The sequence below is a fragment of the Phoca vitulina genome, unplaced genomic scaffold (assembly GCF_004348235.1).
Source record: "Phoca vitulina isolate PV1807 unplaced genomic scaffold, GSC_HSeal_1.0 scaffold8, whole genome shotgun sequence".
Classification (NCBI taxonomy): domain Eukaryota; kingdom Metazoa; phylum Chordata; class Mammalia; order Carnivora; family Phocidae; genus Phoca; species Phoca vitulina.
In genome coordinates, this window is record NW_022589711.1 from 72,282,042 (window position 1) to 72,296,786 (window position 14,745).

At 35.4% G+C, this 14,745-nt stretch overlaps 1 protein-coding gene across 12 annotated transcripts in view; it reads right to left on the reverse strand.

The window, feature by feature from the left end:
• LOC116634082 (EGF-like and EMI domain-containing protein 1) overlaps positions 1 to 14,745 on the reverse strand; it is a 649,939-nt gene that overhangs the window by 24,764 nt on the left and 610,430 nt on the right. For 11 of the 12 annotated variants that reach the window (XR_004299846.1, XR_004299848.1, XR_004299851.1 and 8 more), the window contains one exon: positions 12,589 to 12,717. The exons of the other annotated variant lie outside the window; for it this stretch is intronic. The gene's annotated coding sequence lies outside the window, so the exon portion shown is untranslated. The remainder of the gene's footprint in view (positions 1 to 12,588; positions 12,718 to 14,745) is intronic. 12 annotated transcript variants of the gene reach the window in all.

The window sequence follows — 14,745 nt, forward strand, 5'->3', positions numbered from 1 at the left end:
AAGATATTGTTAAAATTTGTAGGTTAAATAGCCTTTCAAAATATAAAATTTGAATTATATATGCTGATGAAGATTATATAAAAACCTTTAAAATTCAGATTGTTTTTCTTGGAACACAGTGAAACCATTAGGACCATGAACCTCTTATCAGCTTCAATTCCTTAGATCTGTATTTAACTACTGCTCCTAGATACAGAGTGAATATCCAAAAAAGGGGGACACTGCAGATTTGGAAGTTCTGTGATACTACAGCTAGAATTCAAAGGGATTTTTGTAAAGCAAAGTTCACTGACCCTTCTAGCCAAAAGAATTTCTCAAATGTCTCAGAAAAGGCAATAATCAAAAAGCAAAAGATGAAAGACACAAGAAAGTCTTCATTCTGTGATGTATTCACTGTGGGACCCACTTCTCGGAGCCTCAGTTTCCTTGCCTATAAACAAAAAGACTAGAGGGGCTTTCAGGTATTTTCCAATTCTGTGTTTCTATGATTCCAAGTAATGCAAGATCCTCTACTCTGTTTAAGTGCCTCTCCCTTGTTCTGGTTGCTCTTCTGACATCTAACATACGAGTTAGATCTCATATTATGAATAGAGGGTTATTTTAGCCTGATCCCATGTGAACTGATCCATACCACTATTTACTAGTTTTAAAATTTAAATATATGTGTCAAAGTCATGTGTTACTGGAGGTTTTTGTTAGTGAGAAAGATGATTTTTCTGAATGCTACACTGTGTACATTCATTTGTAATAATTTGGAATTTTAAATACAGTTTAAACCAAAGATATCTTAAATATATAATCCAAAAGGAAATTCTCCATAACATTTTACCAACAACATACGTAGGTCTTTGTGTGTGTGTGTATGTGTGTGTGTGTGTGTGTGTGCACATAGAGCTGGAGATAATTTATGTTAAGCACTTAATAAATGATACAAAGATCATTAGCGAATAATACTTAGATCATAATAACTCTAGTATTATTAGAATTTACACACTTCAATTATGACATGACAACAACTCATGTAACCATTTAGTGATTCTCAAAAAGGAATTATATTCATTCCAGTGCACTACTAAACATTCTCTTTGGAATTTTTAAATAATTTAAATAATCCCCAGGGGTTATTCAAAATATGGTATGTAATACTATAAAATGCCCAGATGTTAGTAAAACTTTGGTCTTTTATTTTCTAATACATATTCCTATAAAACTTTTATAGTATTTTATTTAAAAAGAATACAATTTATTTCACATCTTCCTAATTGTCTTTAATGTTTAAAAAAGTATTTACTCAATGTCTCATATGAATCAGACAAGCAAGAAAGGAAGACCTCTTTAAAAGAGCTTTATCAACATTTTACTTTGCATTTCCAAAGCTCCCTTTTGAGAAATACTCACAGCAAATCCATGGGAAACTATAAAGTAATATAGGCCTTGCTCAGAATTCTCTCAGGCAATTACTAGAAACACCATAAAAATGTGTGATCAGGGTATACAGACCAAGGATGTTTCTGAGGGATCACTCGGTTATATATTTATTCTCATTTTTCACAAAAGGTGTTCCTTGGGATGCTAGTTTTTCAAAACACTCCTGAAGAAAGGAACTCCTAGTTAAACAATTCAGAATTCTTTACATACTATGTCTGTTCTATTGAAAATTCACAAATCACAACGGGATATTAGAGTTCCTAACAAGTATTGAAGTTGAGTCTACTATTTATTTCTGTTTAAGAAATTAGAAAACTAGAATTTCCTAGTTGTTAGTGTTGTTTTTTATTCTAAGACCCAAGCAATTCTCCCTCTTCCCCCTTTTCTTCTTACTAAATGCTGTGAATTTTCATTCCGTGGAATACTCATTGGGACGCACTGCAAGCGGCCTCAAGACTTTGGGAGCCTCGATACCATCCCTTTGGTATAGCCTCAAGGCCAGAGTGCAGTCCAGGGAGCAAGTATAGGAAAAGGGTACAAAATCTCGGAAATTCATGAGGGTTGTCCAAAACGAAATTATAAGTTTGATTAATATTTCATAGAGCCCAATGAATTTGCTGATTGTGTAATTTTTTTCCCAGCATGTTTAGAAATATAATAAAGTGGATGAGCTACAACTCTGATAGCATAGTGAAAAATGATTGGTCTTCTAGTCACTGCATCCCTAGAAAAAGTATTATTGTTTAAATGTGAAAAATGCCTTTGCTTCAGAATGCCTTGCAAATGAGAAGACCCTTATAGAAAGTATACTTTCAAATAACCAAAGTGTTTATAGGATATGAAAACTTTCCTAAGCGCAGGCTGTATGTGAGTTAAGTCATTTAAGTAGACCAATAACTTGTACTGAAGACTCTCTACGTGTTACTCAATTGGCATCAGTGAATTCTTCCTATAGGAAAAGAAAAATTCCTTGATGATTACAACAAAACAATGTGGATATACTGAAGGCCACTGAACTGTACACTTAAAAATGGTGAAGACAGTGAATTTTACATTGTGTGTATTTTGCCACAATATAAACAAAATAAATCATGTAACCTTGTTTTAAGGCACCCCTAAAATAGCAAGATTTTTTTTAATGCTTGAGAGAATTACTTGCTTTGTAACCAAACCAGATTGTTGGAAACATATAAAAACCCTTCTCTATCACTGGGAAACACTCTCTTGACCAAGAGAGAAGGCAGTGGTAGATGTTGAACAGATATGACAGTTTTCAGAATGAGAGAAATACTCTTTTTTTCCTTCTACTTCCACTACCTCAATCCCCATGCCATTCGAGTTGCAATAACATATTTGAAAGTATACTTCCATTTTACATGGCAAAAAATAATACAGTGTTCTATAAATGTAAAATGGTATTTCACAAGTTTTAAAAAAAAATATTTCATTTCCTGTAGTGGCATTAAGAGTAAAATCTGCTGTGTGGATTTTTAAGGTTAGGTGGAATACATTTGACTTATCAAAGTGTGTATTAATATAGGAGAATTAACAAATTTGTGAGAAATAGACTTAGCAAAGGATTAGTGAACTATAAAAGGATTGATGAACTATAAAACTCACTGCAAAGCTAAGAATGTTGAAAAACCATGGCTCTTGTTGGCTCATGTAGACTACTAGACTATAAGTTTATGAAAGCAGGGAACACATCCTTCTTGTTCACCACTGTTTTTTTTCATGTCTCTAACAGTATCTAGTGTTGTAGACACTTAATAAATACTTTTGAGTGAGTTAGGAAGTTCAAGATAGAGTTAAAATACAGAAAGTTGCTTTTTAGGCAATGGTTAAAGAATGACACTAATGAAGGTACTTCTCAGTTAATAAATTATTCAAAATATCACCAATTGAACATTTAGATGTCTAATAAGTCACAAGTTCATTATTCATGTTAATTGTTTGCTACCATATCCATCCAAATTCTACATATGGAATTTTATTCACAAACCAATACCCTACATTTCAAGAGACCAATATTGTCAACACTTAATTACTTAATAATCAATTCTTTACATGAATTTTTTTGTCTGATGGACTATTGCTGAATTTTTCTCCTGAAGTCTGGGCAATAAAATTGTACTTCAGAGATAGCCTTATGTTCTTTTTAAGTGGAGGCATTATTATTAAACTTTCTCTGTATTTTAAAGATATATTGGAAGAATATTCATTAAAATGTTAATATTCATTATTTAAATTAATTTTCTTTGAAATTTGAGCTATTTGTGCATAAATATTAAAATGACAAATGATTAAATGGTGTTTCATGCAATCCTGATAAAGGATTTAAAGATGAAAGAGTATGTATTTGGAAGAATATAAAAAAGAGGTATCCACTGCTTTTAAATATATTTCTTGGACTTTAATTATTGGATTTTGTGTTTTTTTATTTAGAAAAACCAAAATATAAGCAAGAAAAATAAAACATAGTTTCCACATGATTAGCTAAAAATGGTCAAAACTTTGGAATCACTTTGAAATCTATTTTAAAAGCTCAGCTACTTTGATTTTTTTTCTATTATAGAAACATGAAAAGTTATTTCAACTGAATTGCATACATAACTCCTAGAGTGTAGACAGTTGCTATTATTTGTTCACTTAATCAAAATGCTTTTTTAAATTCTTGCTACATCTGTATTACCAGGTCCTGGAGAAACCAAGGTGAAAGAGGCCCAGGAGAAGGCAAACCTTCGTTGCTATTTCTAACAAAGGAAATGCCATTCTTGCCACTAACTCTTGGAATGATTTCCAAGTTCTCTAAAAATAATTTAACCTGTGTCAAATAGCTGTCTCATCTGGAAAACTCAATAAATGAGTGTAGAAGTTAGAAAGAGTAGGGGGAAGTTAGGTGTTAAACTGAAATGGTATATCCCAGGCATGTTAGATTGAAACTCCAAATTAGCCAGCACGCTTCCATACATCTGCTCCCTTTTCTTTAAACTTGAGCTATATTATTGCAGAAAAGCATAATAATCCCCACTCTGATCTTGCATTTCAAGGGAAAGAGCCTGAACCATCACAGCATAAGCACTTTTGTAAAGGGGTATTATGGGTGGATAAATTTCATTTTGGGGTCAGCATTTCTTCATTCAAAGGGCAAATTATATAGGGAGGAAAAATAAGAGGAGTAATATAAATTATTCTTCCCAATGACAATGATTCTAATTTGACATTGGACTTTAGTTTAGAGAGGGTATGCTTAGTAAATCATGCTTCATTTTAAACAATAGTTGAATTCTTTAAAATTTTGTGCAAATTATTTCTTGGAAGGCAAATCTCCCTTTACTCTGCCTGAGCAGCTCTTTTACGTAGAAAGCTCAGGTAAATCCTTATAAAAGTAAAAAATATGCTTTATTTATTTGTTCAGAAATGTGGGTCATTATAGATTATTTTCTTAATGTGAAGCATTCTAACATGGCAATTGTTAAAAAATGAATTTTAAAATTCAGTTATATGATTTTCTCAATCTAAAGCAGAATTTTCTTTTTTTTTTAAAAGATTTTATTTATTTATTTGAGAGAGAGAGTGAGAGAGAGAGAGAGAGCACAAGAGGGGGGAGCGGGAGAGGGAGAAGCAGACTCCCCGCTGAGCAGGGAGCCCGATGCGGGACTCGATCCTGGGACTCCAGGATCATGACCTGAGCCGAAGGCAGTCGCTTAACCAACTGAGCCACCCAGGTGCCCTAAAACAGAATTTTCTTGCTATTAAATTATTTATGATTCACATTTAGTATATGTTGGTCCACAAATGAAATGGCATTCCCTGTAATGATTTTCAGACATCTGCTAGTGTCCTCAAGCAGAGGACTGGATGACTTTTTGGAGGGATGACTTACCCTATGACTATTAACTTTTGCAGGGTACCACTTGAATCAAGATTTTTCAAGGGGACCCAAGGTAAAATGGAAACATTCTGGACTTTAAACATTTCTCTATTTTCTTTTTTGATATGAAAGACATCCTAAAAAGAATTTGTAAAGAAATGGGGCTACAGTCCCTTGCATTAGTTCCTGTTGACTAGGATAAGGAGGAAAGTGAAAATCAATTAGTCTAATGGGTCATGGGATAGTGCAAGGACAGGCACATACTTTGACTTTGCTTGCCCACTCTCATAATTTGCTTTATAGCTTGGGGTGGAAAAGGGGGTGAAAGGAGATAATATATGGGCCGCCCGACATTTGCCAAGAACTGTGCTTCACATCTTACACATGGCTTCTCATTTATAAAAAGTTAAGCAATACATAAGGAAACAAATTCAACAAAAGAAATCTTACTCTTTTTTTTCCCCTGCCAAATCTAGAGTTTCTTGTCTGCCTTAATAGGAGATAACATCTCTAGTAAGGAAGAAAAACCTGGTTTCTTTATTCTTTTCTCGGCAGTCACTGTTTTTTTTTTTTTTTTTTTAAGTCTCAAAATGAAGGGACTGCAGCGGTGGGTGGAAGTCCAAGAGAGAATGCTGCTTTTATACATCTTATTCTCTTTGCAGGTCAGATGGGAATAGCTGAGAGAAGCTTAAAAAAAAAAAAAAGGTAAGGAAAATGAGCAAGTACTCAGAATACTCATAGTTTATTGACTTGATAAAAACCGTTTAAATGAATTTAAATATAACCATAAAACTTTAATTCTAAATACTGTAGATAGAGAAAAAAAGGTAAGATCATGACTCTTTTAAGACTAAACCAAATTTAAGAGTAATCTCTTAAAAAGTTACTTATCAAGCCCTTAATATAATTTAAAAACATTAAATTTGGCATGGCTGCCTATTATAGGAATGCTCTATATCTGTTAAGTGTACTGAGATATAGGAAATGTTAAGATCAGAAACCATACTGAATTGTTAACACCAAGTATTTTGTATAAATCCTTCAGTCAATTCTATCTTAAATTAGTTTTGATTTAAAAGTTACTCTAGGGACACCTGGGTGTGGCAGTCGGTTGGGCAGCCGACTCTTGGTTTCGGCTCAGGTCATGATCTCAGGGTCCTGATGTCAGGGTCATGAGATTGAGCCCCATGTGGGTCTCCACCCTCAGCCCACACTCAACATGGAGTCTGCTTAAGACTCCCTCTGCCCCTCCCCCGCCCCGCTCTCTCTCAAATAAATAAATAAATCTTTTTAAAAAAACTACTCTAGACGTTATACGTAAGTCAAATGTCTAGTCATATAACTTTAATATTTTCTATTTTTATCCCAATAAAACATGGATAACATGAGTAACATTTCCAATCAAGAAAATTGTTCTTTTTAATGTGAATTAACCAGTAATTTCAAGTTTTAGATGTTCATAAACTACTTGAGAGCAAGAAATACAATCATATTTATCGTTGGATCTTTCCTGGGCTTATCACAGGGCTCATGCTTACAAATAGCTGTAGAGCCAACCTGAATGATGAGCAATTTGGGTGAAGCTTACCCATATGGATTAAAAACCTGATTCCCAGCAGGCCCTATGCTATGGGAAATCCGTGTCTCCCAGAGCTGGCAAAGAACTTGCCTCAATCACTATGCTCACTTTTTTCCTGTCTGCTGACCAGTGATGGGGATAACACCACTAAACATTTTGATGATTCATTATAAGTGTGCACGTCATACTTTTACACTGATTTTTATGTGGCGAAAGACTGAATAGTCTCCCACACCAAAAATCATGTTTGAAATTCAATACATTAACAATCTGAAGCAGACTTAGCTGTGAAGCAGGATACTGAGAATAAATAGATGAAATTCTAGACATTTCTAAAGAGGATCCAGCTACTTAATAGCCACTGAGGTCTTCAGTGAATAGGTGTGAATATTTCAGTGCAGTCCAACCTGAACTGAAAAGCAGTTCTTACTTCCAAATTTAAATACCGCCTGTGCATATAAAAAAAAGAGAGAGTTTTATTTATTAGTCCAAAATGTTACTATGATTGGGATCTTGAAAAAACATTCTCTTTTCCTTGGGCATGTTCTTCAGCAAAAGGCAGTTAGGAAGGGTAGCCTAGAGACAGGAACTTATGCTTGGAAGCCATAAAGTTGAGACGTCCTGTTTTTCACCTCACAACAGGCGCAGTTGGGCTGAAGATAGTTGAGTAAATCCATTTCTCTGCCAAAGTTAAGATAATGAACCATGGGTGAACCCTGGCAAAATTCTATTCACCCACTGAAAAGCTATTCGGTTACTGAGGATTGTCCAAATCATTTTCCTCACAGGTTGGACACATTCTCTTCGAGGGGCAAGTGCAGCTCCCATGAGGAGGGTTACAGTGAGCTCTGTGGATACACAGGCACTTCTGAGCACCGGGAGGTCCATAGTGGCCTGACCTGCATTCTGTGAGGTAAAAATAAAAACAAAGGCAATTCAAATGTGCTTTTTTTTTTTTTTTTATCACAGTCTTTTTACTACTCTTTCTTGGAACTGAATAGATAATGATAGATTTGTAAAAAATTCTGGTTTTCCCATACTAGAATGTTATATAATAAAAGGACTTTAATGGAAAACAGGAGGAAGCTGGGAGTGTCAAGGAAGTTAGTGACAAAATTGAAAAGAGGAGAAGGCAGGACAGCAACGTAGATTTTTAAAGTGCCTTCTCAGAATTAGATTATTCAATAGAGCTTATAGCAGTGGCATTCTGAGGGATCCAGGGAAAATGGATTAGTTGTCTTGAGGTCAGAACAAGGCAACACTCATTCAGAATACACAATATATGAAATTTGTCTTTAGGTTGAAAACACAATTATTTGAGCTTATGTTGTTGAAAATGAAATGGCTTTAAATTCAACTCTTTCATCTCTTAAAATATGTCAAAAGGACCATAGATCCCCTGTGTACCTAACTCCACAAAATCCTGCTATAGGTACTATAGGGATATAACTATCTTTAAATTGAATTGCATTGTGATTGCAATTGGCAGAGAAATAAAGGGAAGGGATAAGAAGTGTTAGCTTTATGAAAATAACTAAACATGGACTAAAGGGGTAACGCAAACATCACACCCCAGCCTGGGTGCTTGGTTGGTATTAGTCTGAAATCCGGTAGAGAATTAGCAGAGAATTAACAGGTTCTGTCTCTGAAGGACTGTGAGTTGAGGGAGAAAGTCCCACCCAGCCCAGCCCATGGAAACAGGAAATGGGTTCATATTTCCTAGTCACTCAGGCAAGACTAGGAATTAATTCAATTTACCAATATCTAAGGACCGGAGAAATTTAACTTGCAATAATAACAGTTACCTAGCTCTATGTGGTTTACAAATTGGTTCCTAATACATTATTTCAGTTGGTCCTAACAAACACTTGTGAGGTAGGCAAGGCCGTGAGATAAGCTCTCTCATTCTAGAGGCAGATAAACTGAGGTTTGCTATGGCTTAAGAAACCTTCTTAAATGTTATATCCCAGGTTAATAGCAGGACTGGATTTCTAAGTTCTCATCTACTGCTCATTCATCATTTTGCACTACTATGTAGAAAGACAAGGTATCAAGTGTATATATAGAGAGAAGAAAGCCCAAATAAGAAATTAGAAAGCTGGGGTGCCTGGGAGCTCAGTCGGTTAAGCGGCGGACTTTTGGTTTCGGCTCAGGTCATGATTTCAGGATCATGAGATGGAGCCCCGAGTCAGGCTTCATGCTCAGTGGGGAGTCTGCTTGAGATTCTTTCCCCACCTCCCTCTGCTCCTCCCCCTGTTCCGTGTGTGCTCTCTCTCTCTCTCTCAAATAAATAAATAAAATCTTTTAAAAATAAAAAATTAAAAAAAAATTAGAGAGCTGCAAAGTGGAAAATTTAGAAAAAATTATATATGCATGTGTGTGTGTATATATATATATAATTATAAATATGAAGATACAGATACTAGAGCAAATTCTGAGTCTGTGGGCAAAATTTTGTTAAATATTTCCCTATTGCCTCAAAATTCTCTTTGCTTGTTTGGAGATTCAACCTAAATTTATCATAAGCAGTTGAATTTTTTTCTCTCTTGGACAATGAAGATTGGTTAAGAGGTGGTTTAGCTCTCTTGTCTCAATTAATTAACTAGATTTTAAATATGATATGAATGGAGACTTAGAAATCCATTTTGCAATTAGTTACTTTTACTAATTACTAAGCAGTAATTCAACTCCTTCCTAAATGAAGGTACAACAGGTAGGTAAAAGGAGCTTTGGAGGATATGCAAATGCTGCTCTGAAATGAATCTCTTCTTTAAAACTTCAGGCTTTATAAAATTAAAAAAGAATTATGTGTTATTTCAAATTTAAGCTAACACACCCACCTCTGCCCAGTGTGTGGGAGGATTACTTAGTTTGGTGGTAAGACCTAGTGTTCTTGTTTGAAAAGGAGTTATGAATCAGGATCTCTCCTGAGCAGTTCAGAATCTGATTTTAATTTATAAAAATACCACATTTTCATGTTAATAACGATGTGTATTTAAGACATCTGTTTGAATGTCTGCAAATGTTAATTTGCCAAGAGGGTGGGGAAATAATCCAATAAAAAGCTGTTACATTCTTTTATGAATTAACATTATGGCTGTTTAATAGGTCCTTTACCAGAGTTCAAATTAAAATGAGGTCTTTTATCTTTATAGCGCCCGCATAGACACAGCTGCTCACAGTTAATATCACAGATGAACTGTGCCTAATTGAAAATAAAAATGCAAATAAAAGACCCTGTAGTACATCTGTGGAGGCTGTGGGTGCCCCCAAAGAGCCCATGACAAGAGGGGCCTTGAGGTGCCCACTGAGAATGGACACATTAATACACATGATCCATTGTCACGTGGTGATTTACTTGTGGATGAAAGAGCCTATGTGATACAGGAATTTAGTCCAAAGAAAGTCCATAGATGAGGCTTTAATTTCCAGCCTGTCCATCAGCTCTCCTGGTTTAGTGGCTAGTGTTAAGCCCCACTGCTGAGTGCTGCCCAATAGAATTTTCTGCAAAGACGACAATGTTCTGTACTGCACTGTCAAATACCGTAGCTGTATGTGGCCACTGAGCACTTGAAATGTAATGCGTGACTGAAGTGAATTGTAAATCAAACCAAATTTAAATTAAACAGCCACCTGTGGTTAATGGACAAGGCATATTAGGCAATGTAAATAGATAACCAAAAGCAATTCCTATTCCTTTCTTTCCCTTGAGTGGTAACTTAGTGGGGATGTTAAAGTCTGACTCTGGACCCAGGTTTTCTCTTTCAAATCTCCACTCTATCATTACTAGCTGTGTAACCTTGGGCAAGTTCTTAATCTTTTTGTGCTTTAGTTCCTTCATCTATGAAATGGAAATGGTGATGACTGTAAAGCATAAATTAAAATGCTTGGCACATAATATACATTCAATAAACACTGGTGGTTTTCTTCAGTATTTAGATGAAACCACAAATGCTATAAGGGTTCTGTCTTTATTGAGCATTTCATTGGTGACATGGCTACTGTGGCTTCACCAAGGTGTCATGTAGATGTTTATTCTGACATATTTAGTTTAGATATGGCAAGGTTCAGGTACTTTTGTCTACCATGGCTCCATGAAGAATGTTGAGAAGAGAAGGCAGAATTTCTTCAACAAAAATTTGCTACAGACTATCATGTGCTAGACCTTGTTCTAAAAGACAAATAAAAGATAAATAAACACTGATTCAACTTAGAAGCTTATAGTACAGTGAAACACAAAGATTAGATATTTAAATGAAGCAGCTTTGCAAAAAAGCAATGTCCAGATCAATAAGCTCCTGAGTTGGAAGATGCCATAAGGTTCCAAGTCAGTATTCATAACCCTTTAACCTTATTCTAAAAGTCTATAAAATGGGAAGAAAAAAAGCTAGGAAAGGATATAACACCCTTGATGAGCTACTGGAGGTTCCTTATTCTGGCTTATATATAGATACTCACACATACAGTATTGTCCCCTAATCGCATAACCCAAAATCTGCAACCAGATTGTCTGCCTGGGTTCAAATCTTGGTTCTGCCACATACTACCTGTCTGTGCTTCAGCTTCTTCATCTGTCCAATAGTAATAAAAATAGCAACAACCTCATAAAGTGGTGGTAAGGATTAAATGAATGCAAGCAAAGTGTTTAAGATGGGGCCAGGCATTCAAAAAAAAGTAGCTTTTATTGCTATTTCTCAGAAGCAAGGTGGGGTGGGGGAGATTGGGCTGGTTTTCTCAGCATCATTGAGATTCCAAGTTAAAGAATCATAGATTAGTGCTGGAAATGATTTTAGCAATATGTAACCTCAACCCTTCTTTTTGGCAATGAGGAAAGTAAATTCTGAGATTAAACGCTCTACTTTGGGTCATAATCTGTGGCAGGGACAGACATTCAGGGCTATTGTGAAATGTATAAAACCTTTTCATCTAGTAAGCATCCATTAAGTCAAATAGCAAGAGATGAGTCAATTCAATCTACTTTCTCCTCTTTTTAAGAGAGTCCCTGGGGATTTAGAATTTACATTCTAGGTCATTCTTCTTGTGAATGGAAAGGACAATAAAAGATAAATCTCAGTTTGTTTCTCAGAGTCCATAGTCTCTCATGGTTCGTCTCCCCCTCCGATTTCCCCCCCCTTCATTTTTCCCTTCCTGCTATCTTCTTCTTCTTCTTTTTTTTTAAACTGAGGGTTCTATAGGGGATGGGGTGAGGGGATAGGTTGGCCTGGTGATGGGTATTAAAGAGGGCACGGATTGAATGGAGCACTGGGTGTTCTACGCAAACAATGAATCATGGAACACTACATCAAAAACTAATGATGTAATGTATGGTGACTAACATAACCTAATAAAAAAAAAAGATAAATCTCAATTTACAATGAATAGGTGGGAACTTGGTTCTCAAGAATACTATCTGGATTGTACCTTAATTGTCTTAATTTTAGTTATTTCTCTGAATACCTGTTGTGATCAGGGTGTTTAACTGCATCACTCAGAGGTACTTACAATGTGTCCTCTCTTAGTCATGGTGCTGGTTTGGGGTGCCTGTGATGGAAAAGCTACATACCCCGATTAATCATACTAAAGCAAGGTGACAAGCAGTGGTGGGGTGATGTTCTCTAATTGAGTCATGTTTTTAGTACTGAAATGTCTATATATCTCCGTGTAACCCATGAATCAGAGGAACATCATGAGGTGCTTTGGTTCATACCAGCATCACACCTGGCTCCGATTTTCCCAGGTGGACAGAAGCATTTTCCAGCTACTGGGTGGCAGGAGCTTTCTCGTTCACAGTCACAAAGTGGATGGCAATTGACTCCAAACATTCCAGGTGGACACTCTATCAAGGAAAGAGAAATGCTGAAAATTTAACCCTTTGAGCTTTCACTGATGCACATAGAGTGAGATTAAAGATAAGTTTCCTCAAGATGAAGTCCCGGGTAGCAAAGTGGGGTGGTAAAATGATATTTGTTGGTCAAAAGATGAGAGGGAAATTTTGGAATTCTCAGAAAGCGGCTGCCTTGTATACATGATTTCACATCAGGTCTTAAAATGGATTTATTTCGACAATGGTTTGTATCTGTTAGAATGTGTGTAAGCTTTTTGAAGATAGGAATTTAAGGAAGGAGACTGAGTCTACTAGCTAAGTGTATTTTAATGTTTTTCCTTAAAATGTTATTTATTGTGTACCTCCTCAGAAGACTGTAAGCTCCATGTTTTCTGCTAGATTCCCAGAATTTAATGCAGAAAGAGGCACATAACAAGTCCATATTATTGAATCACTAAATAATAAATGAATAAAGGATGGACAAGAAATATTATATGTAAGATTCTAGTGACATATGAGGATATGGTATGGGACTAATATATAAATCTTTTTAAAAGGCAATAACTTTGGTTCACATAAAGTCAAATTATTATCATTATATCATGGTTGCTGTAATCATAGGCACAGGAGTGTACATGATATAGAGGAAAATTGGACTTAGAGTTGTTTACTGAGCACCATGTAGTTTGGCACTGTTTTGAATTAGGCTGATCAGTCTTTTAGGGCTTTATAATATCTTATCAAACTGAGTAGCCCAAATTCTCATCTCTCTCTCTTCATCCACATTTATGGCTGCCACTACTTTCTTGTGATAAATGCCTAATTCACATTTTTAAATATTTTTTCATAAAGCTCTTATACTTACTTCAATACCATTGAACCCAATGCAGTCTTTTAAAAACATTTAATAACATATTTTTCATTCAGAGGGAGCTTCTTTGCCCATTGAAGACTAAGAGCTTAGTGATGTTTTGAGATATTAAACAATTTCATTTATGGGAGGCAAAACATTTTGACCAATCAGCAACAAAATCAGAAACAACCACAATATTGGCACAGAATGAATTCCTGTCTCCTTAATGTCCAAGTCGGAAGTTTAGGTGATTATTCCATGTTATCAATTTGAGTTTACATTTTTTGCCCTCAGAATGAAAGATCGCATAGTCATGCAGAATTCCCACATGCCTAACAATGCCCTGGCTATAACTTTTTCACACTGGCTGCCATGGAAACCTTCTGGCCAAGTGCACTGTCCACTCGCTGTGTCACAACTGGCTCCATTTTTGTTGTCACGGATGTGAGCACAATTCAAGCCATAAAATCTGGGAAGGCACGCTAGAAAATGGAAATGTTAAAAGGCTTTTTGGTTTTAAGAATAAGTTAAAGGGAAAATTAAAGGACCTGCTCTAGGTCATTTTTTTCCCCCAGGACCAAAAAAACAGATGAGAGCAAAGAATTGGAAAACAAGAAAAAATTATTTGGACATGAATATTGACAATAGTTTAGTCATATAGATAAATGAATATATGAAATGCTGTTCTGTACAAATAGTCTAGAAAAATCCATAAGAAAATGTAAAATAGCTTCAAGTAGATAAAATTTATTTGCTATGATGTGCTATAGTCTTACAAAGACTTGACCAAAACCCTCCAATACCCTAAACACCTAAAACAATGTTTTCAAACTTCAGATTCAGGCAAAATTTAGTGAGAACGGTTTTTCGATTACATTCTTTAAGTAAATAAGAGTCTCTGTGGAAAGTGATTCATACAACTCTTGATAGTTGAAGTCCTGGGAACGTACAACAAAGGTGGGTATGAGAAAAGCAGGGGAGGAAGAGAAGAAGGAGAAAGGGAATAAAAAACAGAGAATATGATGTATATATAATATATAGTAGGTTAGCATATTATGAGGAAGTTAAGTTTTAAAGTCAGTGAAATTTAATATTTGGAAAATTTTCTTAGATGGCCCATAAAGTACAATATAGAATTGTTTTTAGGAAGTTCAGTATAACCAGTTTCTCTTCCACGGTTGGAGATG